At 38.8% G+C, this 13,113-nt stretch overlaps 1 protein-coding gene and 2 long non-coding RNA genes across 9 annotated transcripts in view; 1 reads left to right on the plus strand and 2 right to left on the minus strand.

The window, feature by feature from the left end:
* lrmp (lymphoid-restricted membrane protein) overlaps nt 1–3,884 on the minus strand; it is a 57,921-nt gene extending 54,037 nt beyond the window's left edge. For 6 of the 7 annotated variants that reach the window (XM_024294672.1, XM_024294675.1, XM_024294674.1 and 3 more), the window contains exon 1: nt 1,570–1,698. The gene's annotated coding sequence lies outside the window, so the exon portion shown is untranslated. Of the gene's footprint in view, nt 1–1,569; nt 1,699–3,570 lie in introns of those variants that run through there. The other variant, XM_024294671.2, reaches the window with a different exon arrangement.
* Nucleotides 3,885–4,241: 357 nt separating this feature from the next.
* LOC118598096 lies at nt 4,242–6,815 on the minus strand. The gene is made up of 2 exons (XR_004947198.1): nt 6,583–6,815; nt 4,242–5,204 (listed from the first exon to the last, which is right to left on the minus strand). It is a non-coding gene; the product is annotated as an uncharacterized LOC118598096 (long non-coding RNA).
* LOC112160263 overlaps nt 6,560–13,113 on the plus strand; it is a 10,866-nt gene continuing 4,312 nt past the window's right edge. Inside the window, exons 1-3 of the long non-coding RNA XR_002921637.1 lie at nt 6,560–6,691; nt 6,813–7,082; nt 7,631–7,718. This is a non-coding gene — a long non-coding RNA (uncharacterized LOC112160263). The remainder of the gene's footprint in view (nt 6,692–6,812; nt 7,083–7,630; nt 7,719–13,113) is intronic.

Genomic DNA, 13,113 nt, shown 5'->3' on the forward strand with positions numbered 1-13,113 from the left:
TTTCAATTCTTTACTCTCTACAAAAAATATATTTTGGCAAAATTATACAAGTTAGAAATGAGCAGATGATAACATCGGATCATTAATAACAATCAAATGACCTGGAGGGCCACATAGAATTACCTGGAGGGCCGGATCTGGCCCCCGGGCCTCAGCTTTGATATGTGAATTAGAGTCACTAATTAACCTATGAAGCATGTTTTTGGATGGTGGGAGGAAGCCGGAGTCCCCGGAGAAAACCCATACATGCACGGGGAGAACATGCAAACTCCACACAGAAAGGTCCCAAATCCCCCAGCCAGGATTTGAACCGGGATCTTCTTGCTGTGAGACAAAGCGCTAACCGCTGCTCCACCGTACAGCCCAGAGTTTAAATCAGGTGCAGATATTTTACAGAGGATGAAGATAAACTTTATCCTTAAAAGTTAAAATGACCCTTTATTTCTGTACAAGGAAAACTAAACAATGACATATAGATACCACGCACATTTAGCATTTTATCTTCTATGTTAATGATGGGCTCTGTTCATGAAATACACAGTCTGAAATATTTCATTACTAAAAGAAAGTGGGGTTAAAGGTTTGACTGAAACATGTCATCACTGGAATTATTGTGCAAACAGAGCCTGTGTGCTTTAAATCCTGATATTTTCATCTCTTTGGCGTTATAAAATTACCGACCCCTTATAAATGTGATTATCCAATAAAGAATAAACTTAGTTTGGACTTGTTACATGTGTGGTAGCTGCTTTAACAACAGCAAAAATATCTCATTCGGATGTTTTCAAAGAAAAGAAAGTGAAGTCCTTGTGTGAATTACAAACTGAATCTGTTTTTACCCTGTTCAACCTGAACACAACAACAACTGCAGAGAATTCATCTGAGCTAAGGAAATTAATCTAACAGGATTATGAGGATTTTCTCCTCAACTTAAATCACATGTTTGAATATTCTTCCACCATTTTACCACATAAATATTAACCTAATGTATTTTTTAAAGAGAAAAAAACGGAAAACGTGTTACTTTGGGGGAAGGATTTGGAGTGATTAAAATGATTTTTTTATCATTATAATTGAAATGATTTTCAAAATAAACATTAACTCTTTGTTCATGATTTTTTCCCAAATCAAAAAATAACTTTTACAAAAAAAAAAAAAAAAAAAATGTTTTTCTGAATCTTTAACCTCTACAGATTGTAAAAAACTTTCCGTTCAGATTTCTCCTCAACTTTACACTTACATCCCAACCATGTGCCAACTTTGAGACTTGGAAATCCAAAACCAACTTCAGCCGCTATAATCGTTTAAAAATAAGGGAAAATAAGCTTTAAAGGCTAAAACTACGAAATTTCCGTGAAACCTGAAATGTAATTGTAATTCTGTTTAAACTAATGTAAAATTAAAAGCCACTATTAAATACATAATATTTAACGGTCAAAAGATGAACTTTAACTTTGTCATATTTATTTCAGGAAGCAGAAATGAGCAGGAGAATCAAACCCAACACGGTTAACTAAAGGACAGAACACCTGACCGTGAAGGAACAGAAAATAGTTGATCTTATCTTACCTTTTTCTCCAGGAAAGCAAATATCTGCCGCCAAATGTTTGACCCAATTTTCAGGCGAGCACGCGCGTGTGACTGATGTTATACCTGAAGAAGACGCTCCAAGAAAACCTGGACAACACTGTCCCCCCGTGGTTGGACTGAGACATTACACCCATGTTTTAGTTTTATACGTGGCATTTTTCTGATGACATATGATGACATATGTGAAGGATTCTTTGATAGATTGATAAACAATCAGTTTGAAAAAGAGTTCTGAGTATTTATTTAGTCAAATTGTTGCAAAAAAAAAAAAAAAATCAGTTTGAAAAAGAGTTAGCGCTCTTGCCTCACAGCGAGAAGATCCCGGTTCAAATCCTGGCTGGAGGATTTGGGACCTTTCTGTGTGGAGTTTGCATGTTCTCCCCGTGCATGCGTGGGTTTTCACCGGGGACTCCGGCTTCCTCCCACCGTCCAAAAACATGCTTCATAGGTTAATTGGTGACTCTAAATTGCCCCTAGGTGTGAATGTGAGAGTGGATGTGTGTGTGATTGAGGCCCTGAGACAGACTGGAGACCTGTCCAGGGTGTACCCTGCCTTCGCCCATCAGCAGCCGGGTTAGGCTCCGGCACCCCCGAAAGGGACAGAGCAGTCAAGAAAATGAATGAATGAATGAAAATAAATGGTCTGTTTTCCAAATTGTGTCATAGAAAAGACGCATTATGTGAGAAAAACAGTCAGAGATACTTCCACCAGTCAGTCTGACTTTATTTTTAGCCGAGTTCAAAGTAATTCTGGAACCTGTTTGCAACACAGTACATGTTAGCCATGTTAGCTGCGTTAGAGTTACAATACCTGAACTTCAGAACAGACTGATGCCGCCACAACAAACCTGACTGTGACTATGCTGACTCTCATCCCTCCTAGTAACACAGAACCCATCACAGCACGTTAGCCACATTAACATATTCACAATAACAAACACCATTTTTGGAGCAACATGAATCCATACATAAGACTTCTAAGGCACACTGGGGTATTTTTTGCAAAGATTTTAAATGCCCCTTACAGTGCAGTGAAAACATGGTATTTGTGATGTAGAAAATAGGCTATGCTGGGCGGCCCAAAATCTCCCTGCTCCACTCCGCTCTGATCCATCCACAGACAAATAGATCCATGAACGTCTTTGTTCTCCTCATCTGAGCTGGAATCTGGATCCAAATTGTAGCTCCGAGGTTTCTTGCTGTTTTGTTGGACCGCTAATGTGAGGTTGGGGGGATCTAAGCTAGTGGGAGAGCATGTAAACAGAGAACTCTCAGTTATGTGTGTCGAGCAGTTTTGTGTTTTATTTTTCCTTGAATCTTACAGCTATAGCTTAGCTGTCAAACAAGTAGAACAGATGATTTTTTACGGAAAAAAGAAAACGTTTTAAAGCCAGCAGTCAGTAAGCAGTTTAACGTGGAGCACGTTCACACACTGCGACGTTCACTCGTCCTCAGATCACAGTCTGCTGCTCTGTCCTCAACCATTTATTTACACGGCACTGCTTAAGTTACTTAAGCTGCATGTGCTCATTTATTTGTACATTTTAACCCTAAGATATATGGACTAAAGTACAATTATTTTAGGTAAATAGTTTTTTATGACATTTTTTATATAGTTAACATTATTTAAAAGTTAGATTAAGAGTTTACAATGACAAATGTTTGACTGCATGTGTTTTATAGTTTATATTTAAAATGTATTCTTTTTCCAACCCTGACTTTTATGAATATTTGGAGAGCGTCATAATTTTCAGTGTGCATTCAAAGATAAAAAAGGAAATTCTGATTCTGAAGGCGCTCCTGTAAATGTATTAGAAATGCAATGAAGAAAAATAAAAGCTGTGCATACGTCTACAGGGAGGCATGGCACCTCCTCTCAAACTGTTCATTAAATTCAAGTCCTCCATGGCGGACTAGAACACAAAGAGCTTTGAGGTGAGTTTGATTCATCCACCATGTCCTCCAGAGCTGCTCTCTTACCCTCCAAAGCTTCTCCAGGTGTAGCATTTTGATGATTCGATGGCTCCTCGACACTCAGAAATGCCCCCTGTTGACCCGTACGGCGGATGTCGGGGCGCTCATGTTGAGGGGCCTCAAGGGCCTCAGTTGACGGTCCTGTTACCGCGACAACCAACAGGTGAGAAGCTAATCTGAAGTACAGACGGGTCTCGGTGAAGTCCACTTGTTGCCACACATCCTGTGAGGTTTCTATTTCTTTCTGAGCTCCATCTGCAGTACCAGCATGTCCATTCTGGCGTCTGCTCGGTGTGAGCACACGGCGTGCAGTCTTCCTCCTGTCCTCCTCCTGCTCCGGTGCAACCTGCTCAGCACAATCCACTTTCACAGCTCACACTAAGTAGCTAGAGCTCTGGCTGTTTTCTGACCCTGATTGTCTGAGCGGCAGACAGCGGGCTCAGATGGAGATTAGAGAGGACATGTGCAGGCGCACTCACACACTCATACGACGGTGCTGGTGCTTTGTCTGCATGCTCCATGTCTTTTACTTTCTTGTGCATAACAATGACCAGGAAATTTTGTATTTGTGCATCTAACAGCTTTAAAGACCAATGTCGATGAAAATGTGATGTTTTGAATGTGTTCTTGTGGCATTTCTCTGATGATGGAGGACATAAAATAAGATAAAAGCAGCATTTCTGAGGATTTTTTAATTCAAATCATAGTGAATTACAAGCAGACAAAAATATTTCATTGGAAAAAAAACATATTTGACATATAGAATATACACTGGGTGGGGCCACAAGCTCCCTGCTCCGCCCCATTCTGATCATCCACTCACAGACAAATAGATCCATGTAGGACTTCCACTTCCTCGTCTGAGCTGGAATCTGGAACTACACGGCAGGATAGCTTTGATATTGATCATTATTTTGGGGTTGGGGGTGTGAGGGGCTGTGAGAGAGGGTGTAAACAGATGGGTGACGGGAATTGGGGCAGGCTGTGCCAACAGTCGCAAGGTGAATTTCTAATGATGTCCTGCCGCGCTGCAGAAACTAGGTCTAATAAAATGATGCAGGTTTTTTTTATTTTGGCTAGAAACAGCATAATTATAATTTGAAGACCACTGGGAAAGATTTAACAGTAGATCAAAACATAATCAAAGTAAGTCTTTTTTTGCGTAACTTTGTGGCTTTAAGTTGTGGTAGTCTTTGTTGGTTTGAAAAACATGTAAAATTCAAAGTTTCATCTTCAACATCATTTTGGTTAGTTAATCAGAGAGTAATTAACACAAACGAGACGAGCTAAACCCCGGTCTCACTCCGTATTTTCACCCATATTTATAGCCACGTAATCCAAGTCAAAGATCTGGCTGTGCTGTTTTTGGACTATAACAGTGAAGGATTATGGGTGTTAACATGAAATGCACACACAATTAAAATGACTTCAAAATTATTTTAATAAGTGGAAAGTGTTGAGGCTTTTTTATGTTCTCATATATTTAATAAATAAATAAATAAAACAAAAACAAAGTTTTAACAACCTGAAAAAGTTGGACTGATCTGTCTGATTCCTCAAGTAGTAGACGACCCAGTAATCTGGGATTACAGTCCAGGCAATCTCATGCAGCAGAAGGGCGGAGAGAAAAGGCCAACATACTGAAAAAAAAATAAAAGCCTGCTGAAAAAAACAAAGGTTGGTCGCACTTTTAATGGATTCTAGTTAATTACCAACATTTTAGGTACATTACTGTTTTAAAACATTTAATGTTTAATAATTTGAAGTATTTGTTGTGTGCTAGATTACTTGGTTTATGCTCCAAATGGTTCCCGATCCAGCTGCATGACAGCTAACAGGACTTCATTAAATACTGTGAGGTTTAGCTTCAGATTTACATAAAACACATGAAACAATGCAGCGATCTGCATCTTGACTGGACCTATAACGCGTCCCCAACATGAATGTTTATCAGTTTTAGACTGGTCGCACTTAAACATGGGCTAAAAACATTAGCATTAGCAAGTTGCATTCAAAGTTTGCTATGTAGGACGACAAATACAATTTAAAATATTTTAGCATTTTTATTTTGGGGTATTTTACTAGAAAAACAATGTGACTAACATCCTTTATAGTGACTCTTGTTAGCTCCAAAAGACACCTTTTAAAGTCCAAATACTCCACTATTTCCACATAAACAACAGCCCACGGCTCCGACCGGAAGTGACTAAGCATTCAAAGGCTGAACGTGGAAGTAGGTCGTGCATGTAGCCCATTAAGTTGCATAAAGAATCATCATTTAAAATTGTATAAATCTATAATAGATTGAATAAATTGATAAGTTAAAAAAAAAAAAAAAAAAATTGAGTCATGTCCGGCAGTGTCTAGGCTAGCTCCACGGTCGCGTGGCGAGGCTGCAGCTGACTACGTACAGTATTCTGCAAATCATCAATGGTATAGTGCCGATACCATTGACTGCCCATGTACATACACGTCAGCTGCGAGTCTCGCGCTACGGCCTCACCTCAAGCCACTGGGACTTGAGGGTGCAGATCCCGGCTCTGAACCTGCAATGGACTAGCCCTTCTTGACGGTCTGGCGGCATGAGACAACAAACGGCTGTTCGCTGTCTGCTATTTATACCAGGCGATTTCCCGTACGTGTAAACACATGGTTTAACTAACTCCAGTGCAAATTTGGCAAATTTGAATTATGTACTATATGTTTGTTACTTGCAAATAAAATATGAAGAAAATAAATATAACTTTAAAGGGTTTTTCTTTTAAAAAAAAAAAAGATATAGTTTAAGACGCAGTGCATGCTGGGAAACCTGTGACGTAAGCACGACGTTAAGACTCGTTTCCATTGTGCAGGACAGTTGTCAGTCCCCGATCCCCTTTCCCTAACCACGCCCTAATCGCGCGCATGTGTATTGCGTCACTTCCTCTTTGCAGCCAACATTTGCGACGGTGTGGTTAGGGAAAGGGGATCGGGGACTGACAACTGTCAGTCCCCTGTAAACAGTAGTACGGTACTGACCGGTTAATTCTGGTGAGCGAACTCGGACTCGGAGCGGCGACCAAGATGGCGTCGGTGTAGCACAAGCAAATCAGAGCTCACTCCGCTGACCAGTGGCGTCGCCTGCCCTGTGCGTTCCCGGCTATGGTTCCCGGCTCTAGCCGCGAATAATTATCTTCAAGCCCAAATGTTTTTCTGACTTAGAACTGTCTCGTAATGTTCGTGATAACGACAATTTTGTATTTTCCTAGCTTTAGTGAATGCAGCACATGCACAACAGGCTGACCAATCAGAGAGGAGTTGAACGGAGAGAAGAAAAACATCCTTCGTGTTTTATTGGCTGACGGCCCTGCTCCGTCCCGCCCCCCACTTGCCATGTTTAGTTTTACTCCTGAACTTCTCCGACGGCCCGACTTCCAACAACAAACGGACACCTGACGGTTTTTGAGAAAAAGAAGCGGGAAAACTCTTCTGTTGGGGTTGCTGCAGCGGCAGGAAGACTGTCTGAACACATGACACGGGTAAACGCTGGAAATGTTCCAGTTATGTGAACACCAGTCAGATCTGAGGACATTTGGTTAGCTAAAGCGTTAGTCTAGCATCAGAGTGGTTCCACCATGACATGGAGATAAACTGACTAGAAAATGTCAGAACTTCTGTGTAACCATTAAGAAGAAGATGTGTTTGATAACATTTGTTATTCAGACAGACAAAACATTTTCATGAAATCACGTTTTAATTTGATTATTAGCGTGTTTTTAAGATCTACTAGAGGTGTTTTCTGGAACTGTTGCTTATTTTTCAGGCTTGGACTGCAGTTTATAGTTTTTCATCCGGAGATTCATTAGTATAATTGTTTAAGATCGGGCTAATATTGCAACATTTGGTTTGATCATTTAATTTTCATTTTCTATTCTATTTCACAATGAAAATTGTAACATTTAGAAAGTTTCTTTTTAATTAGAACTTGAATGCTTTTCATTCTGCAAAGAGCAGTTTTCTGTTCTGTTAACCTTTTGTACACATCTATAATTTTAGAATCAAATCTGATGTTTTTCTTTCTTTCCAGATGACTGAGATAGGACAGAGAATGAAGAGAGGAGAGCAGCAGAAGGATGGAGGAGTGAACATGAGTCCAATGAGGGACTCAACAACAGGTAGTAATCCAAATGCAGTCAGTGATTTAAGGACTGCATTAAGAGGACCACAGCAGGAGAAACATCACTGCTTCCATCAAGCATGTCTGGAAAGCAGAAAAGAGCATTTCTAGCAACATTTGAGCGTCTGGAAGACTGTAAGCACTAAAGCAGCTTTCTGCTTTGGCCTGACACTTCCTCTTTCAAAGAACTAAACACGTGGCCTCACACATCGCCGGAAAGTACAGAGTCGCCTCCAGTGGATATTGTTTAGAACAGCAAAGCTGTTAGAGAAATTTTACATAAATATTAAAAGGTAACCTAACCAACTGTAACAGAATTTTTTACAATATTTATTGTAGAAATGTCCTACCTGGTTGTATTCATTTCCTCCTCTTAGATTCTCAAATCAGAGTACAAATTTCAGTAATCCTGTCTGCAGAAGTTAGCAGCTGCTTCCACGAATTTCTATGGATATTATATTATATTATTTATTTTAATTTGTGAAAATGCTAGCATTAGCATTAGCTTTGTCTCTGAGACGTGGAGATGCAGAAGATCTTTTCTCACCAGTTCAAAGTTTCCTAAATTTCACATAATCCTTGTAAACAGATCAAAAGTCAGACAATTCCAGTGTGTCTGATATTAAAGTCAAACTTATTCCTGTTGTAATGTTTTCTACAGTGAGCTGCTGTTAGCTCAGCCGTGGTTCTAACATCACTCCTCTTTGATTTTGTTCATAACTGTGTCTGATCTGCAGGAAAATAAAGGTAAAAATGATTAATTTCATTGAAACTGTTGCCAAAAATATTAAAGTGACATTCGCCCAGAAATTATTTTTTTTACTTGGCCGCTCTTATTTTGAAGGCTGAAAGTACGTGGCTCCATAGCTGCTCTGAACATTTTCACAGAACCAAATCATTCCTGTTTTTACAATTATCCTCTAAAAGAATAAGTACATTTATCCTGGGAAGAGATTAAAATGTGTACAGCAATGCAGAGATGTTTGTTTTTGCTGAAGGTTTTAAATGTGAACAACATGAATTTCTGTCAGTTTTGTAACTACTCATTAACTTATAAAAATCAAAAAAAAAAGAAAACCCATAAATATAGTTAAAGTGAGGATTCTTAACTGCAAACATCAAACTAATTTACAGAGACATAACACAATATAATCAAACTAACTGCAAATTATCAAATGAGACAGAAACATCAGGAGGGTTATATTATATACTGGCAGTTTAGACCATCCACACAAACAGGAGCACAATACACAACACAATTTAAAACTTTGTCTTAAATAATATTCATTTTTAACTTAAAAAAAATCGACTCAAAAGAAATGAACCAATCAGCAAATGCTCAAAGTTAAACTCCTAAAAATGAACTCAAACATACTTATTAACAATCCCAGTTCCCCCCTCTTCCTCTGGCTCTGGTCCCGTGAACAAACTAAAAAGCAAAAACAAACACTCAAAAAAATCGCATTAAAAATAAAAGTTCTGGAGTAATTTGTGACTAATTGTAACAAATCGTGTGACTGTTATACTAAAATGGCTTCACCAGAACATGAACAAAATATGAAAAGCATATGTGAGATGGTACAGAGGTCAGTTTTCATTGTATGGTGGAGGACAATGCAGAAAAACCTTTTGATTCAAAGGACTTCAACTTAGGTGGAAATTCAGTTGCTGATCACCAGCTCCCTCTAGTGGTTGGTGATTAAAATGCACAGATAGTGAACAATCAATGTTTTACAAATTCAATAGACACCCTCCAAAATCCTTTCCCTTTAGCTGAAAAAAGGAGTTTAATTTAAAATACTTTTTTGTATTTCATTTAAAATCTTTTTACTTTACTTTTATTTTGTGAACCTTTTATTTTGAAAAGTGTGTCAGCAGTTTGCCACACAGACGACAACGATGTCAGATTATGCCACTCCACAGTTTATTAAACGTCATTTGGAAAGACTTGCGGTCGCGTCAGAAAAAGTCACAAGGTAATATTTAAAAATGATTTTAAAAGATGTTTAGGCTTAAATCATGGATTTCAAACCATCTTCCCCCTTTAAAAATAATTCCTTATGCTTTTACACTGAAGAAAAATTATTCATTGTTTGAAAAGTTTTAGTTTTAAAGCGTGACTTATTCTTCCAATTTTAGCTTGCTGATACAGGAGGAACATAGACCCCAGCAGGAGACTCTGCAGGCTGCAGCCACAACACTCTAGGGCAGGGGTCTCAAACTCAAATCAGCCGGGGGCCACTGGAGGCGGAGACTAGTTGAGGCTGGGCCGCATCAGGATTTTCATAAGAAAATTGCATAGAAAACATTCCAGTGTTCTTAAATATCTTTATTTTTAACACAAAATAATGAATAAATAATGAACGATGTGTACAGATCTTTGTCCGTGTGATTTATATATATAAAAAAAATAAGGGTAGTTAATGTCCGTTTCTGAATTAGTTTATATTGAAGATTAAATTTAAGATATACTGCTAGGGGGTAGAATTAAAAAAAGTTTTTTAAACTTTTTCCTACTCCATTTCAAACTACATAATAGAGGTGTAATGTATTTATTTATAATTTATATAGAATTTTCTGTTGTTTTCTTGTTTTTTACCATGTACATTAAAAGATGAATAAAAAAACAAATAAATTAGTAATAGATAAATAAAATAATAATAATGACCATACAGCAGAAACAGACAACTGAAGAAACCACATATTGACTGACTGACTAGAGAAAACTAATTATTTGTGTTCAGTTTCAAATGTCTGTATTAACAGATTCTCCTTCAGAGTTAGAGAAGCCCCGGTAACGAGAAAATCTTTGAAGGATTTCATTTTATGTAGATTTTTGTAGAACTCCTCACAATAAATAAATCTGACCTTCAGTGGTGGACAAAAGTGTTGGTACCTCTCAGTTAAAGAAGGACAAACCCACAATTCTCACTGAAATCACTTGAAACTTACAAAAGTAACAATAAATAAAAAATTATTGAAAATTGAACAATCTAAATCAGCCATCACTTTTGAATTGTTGATTAACATAATTATTTGAAAAAACAAACTAATGAAACAAGCCTGGACAAAAATGATGGTACCTCAATGAAAGATTGAAAACTATTTGACCAGAGTGACATGATTAGTCCTTTAATTGACATCACAGGTGTTTTATTTATTGTTACTTTTGTAAGTTTTGAGTGATTTCAGTGAGAATTGTGGGTTTGTCCTTCTTTAACTGAGGGGTATGAACACTTTTGTCCACGTCTGTATGTGTCTTCCATTCATTGGAGGTGTGGGGTGCTCGTGCGCGCGGCGGCTGCATCAGCGCGCATGTGGGGGGGGGGGGGCTGCTTTCCATGGGGGTTCTATTCAAACGCGCGTAGCAGAATATCAGACTTCTATCGCGTTTACATGGACTGGAATGCGCGCCGACACAGCCGGTGTGTGAGCCTTAAAAGTCACAGACACGCGCAGGCAGGTGCGAGCCGAGCTCATGATCACGTTTGACAGGCGGGTGCCGCGGATCGCCGCGCGGGGCGAGCTACAGGTCTGTGGCTCGGAGCTTGTGGAGTTCTGGTTAGGAACAGTCAGCACGTCAAAAACATATTCCTCGACATCATATCTGTCTCTCATTCATTCTGAGAGAGACATCCACAGACGGAGCTGGTAGCCCCTTCGACACGCGGCGCAGCGACAGAAACACATTTTTTGATGAGCCGCGAGCAGCAAATTCCCCGCGCGGGGCACGAGAATTTGTCACACAAATCACGTTTGGTGCTTCATGGCTCCTTCTCCGCCCAGCTGATTGGAGGAAGGAATGAATGATAGACAGAGGCACTGGACAGACCGCCGATGTCCCGCCTCCAGAGCCATATACCTCACTGTGATTGGTTTGTTCAGCTCGGCACATAACAACTGTCATTCATATCAGCCTTGCGGGCCGCACGAACAGTAATCTTTCATATGAAGACGGGGGCCGCAAATCATCATCCTGCGGGCCGCAGATGGCCCGCGGGCCGCGAGTTTGAGACCCCTGCTCTAGGGCCTGGAGAAGATCCCATGTAATGTTCCTCTGTGCAGTTTTTACCCACTGAGGTTCTTTCAAATAACAAAAAAAGCCTTTTTGAGCAAAAATACTACGAGATAAATCTGATCTATATATAATGAGTATGACAGGCTTTGGTTTTAGTGTAATAACATGATTGTGTTTTGTTCTCTGTGCAGGTATCTAGATGAGTGGCAGTACATGGCCTGAAGTCAAACATCTAAACTGAACAAATACAAAATTAATCAATGTTTAATATTAACTGCATTAAGTATTTTAGTAAAACCATTATTCTCTTGAATGCTGCTTTTTCTTGCTTAAAATTCAGACAAGTTTCATTTCATGCACTTTATTTTAAATATCACAACAGTGAACTGATGTATTTGCAGGTAATCTGAATACATGAGTGCTAAATGCTTAGCAAACTGACAATTTTCTTTTAGTTTCTGATTGTATGCACTAGGAAATATCTAACATTAGATATCAAAATTCAGGAAAAGAGGGGGCAACCAGATTAGGACCGGTGACCTCTTGATCTGCAGTCAAATCCTGAGCTATAGTCCTGATGCTGTTGTCAATACTAAACATTTGTGTTTCTTTTATTGTGTATCTGTGTAGAGATGGAAACTGAAATGAGTAAAATATTAATAATTTGTTTTAGCCAATACTTCTGTTTTAGCAGAAGTAACAGGGTCGGATCTAGCCAGCCCCTGCTGGGGGTGCAAACAGAGTCAAACAGAGTATCTTGGGGGGGGGGGGGGGTATACTGAGAGGTTGGGGTGTACCATCCTCCCAAGCCCCTAAAGTGTCTCCCTCCGTTCATAATCCTGTTTTTAGAGTTTCTAACATGTCTGTGTGTCATTTTTCTTCTGAAAGAGAACAAATGTAATCAGAAATCATTTTGTTTTTTCGTTTCTGAGTATTTCTCCTTTTAAATCAATCAAACTGTCTTGGACAGACTCTGTTTGAATGAATGATCTTCTTTCCATCAACAGCTCTGCTGCACATGCACTAAACCCTCATCTGTTCCTAGTGTCTAGTTCAGGTTCTGGAGAAGAGAAGATGGTATCTTCACATTGACTGCAGTCAAATGTTATGTTTAGCTATTTATTCTTTTGAGTTTTAATTATTTATTATGTGTATTCTGTGTCACGTTTATTTAGTTAGTTCTTAAAGTTTAGTTTATAAATATTAACCCATTTCAAATATTAGGACACTTTCTTTGTAGCAGATGATAAAAAAATCTCTTTTTGTAGTCATCAGTGTAACAAACAAGCTGTTACAGCAGAAACTATTGATTCCTGTTTAAAAATTGTGAAAAATCCTTTCACAATCCTTTTTATTTTCATCAGAAGGCCAATGT

Source organism: Oryzias melastigma, linkage group LG23, assembly GCF_002922805.2.
Source record: "Oryzias melastigma strain HK-1 linkage group LG23, ASM292280v2, whole genome shotgun sequence".
NCBI classification, from domain to species: Eukaryota; Metazoa; Chordata; class Actinopteri; order Beloniformes; family Adrianichthyidae; genus Oryzias; species Oryzias melastigma.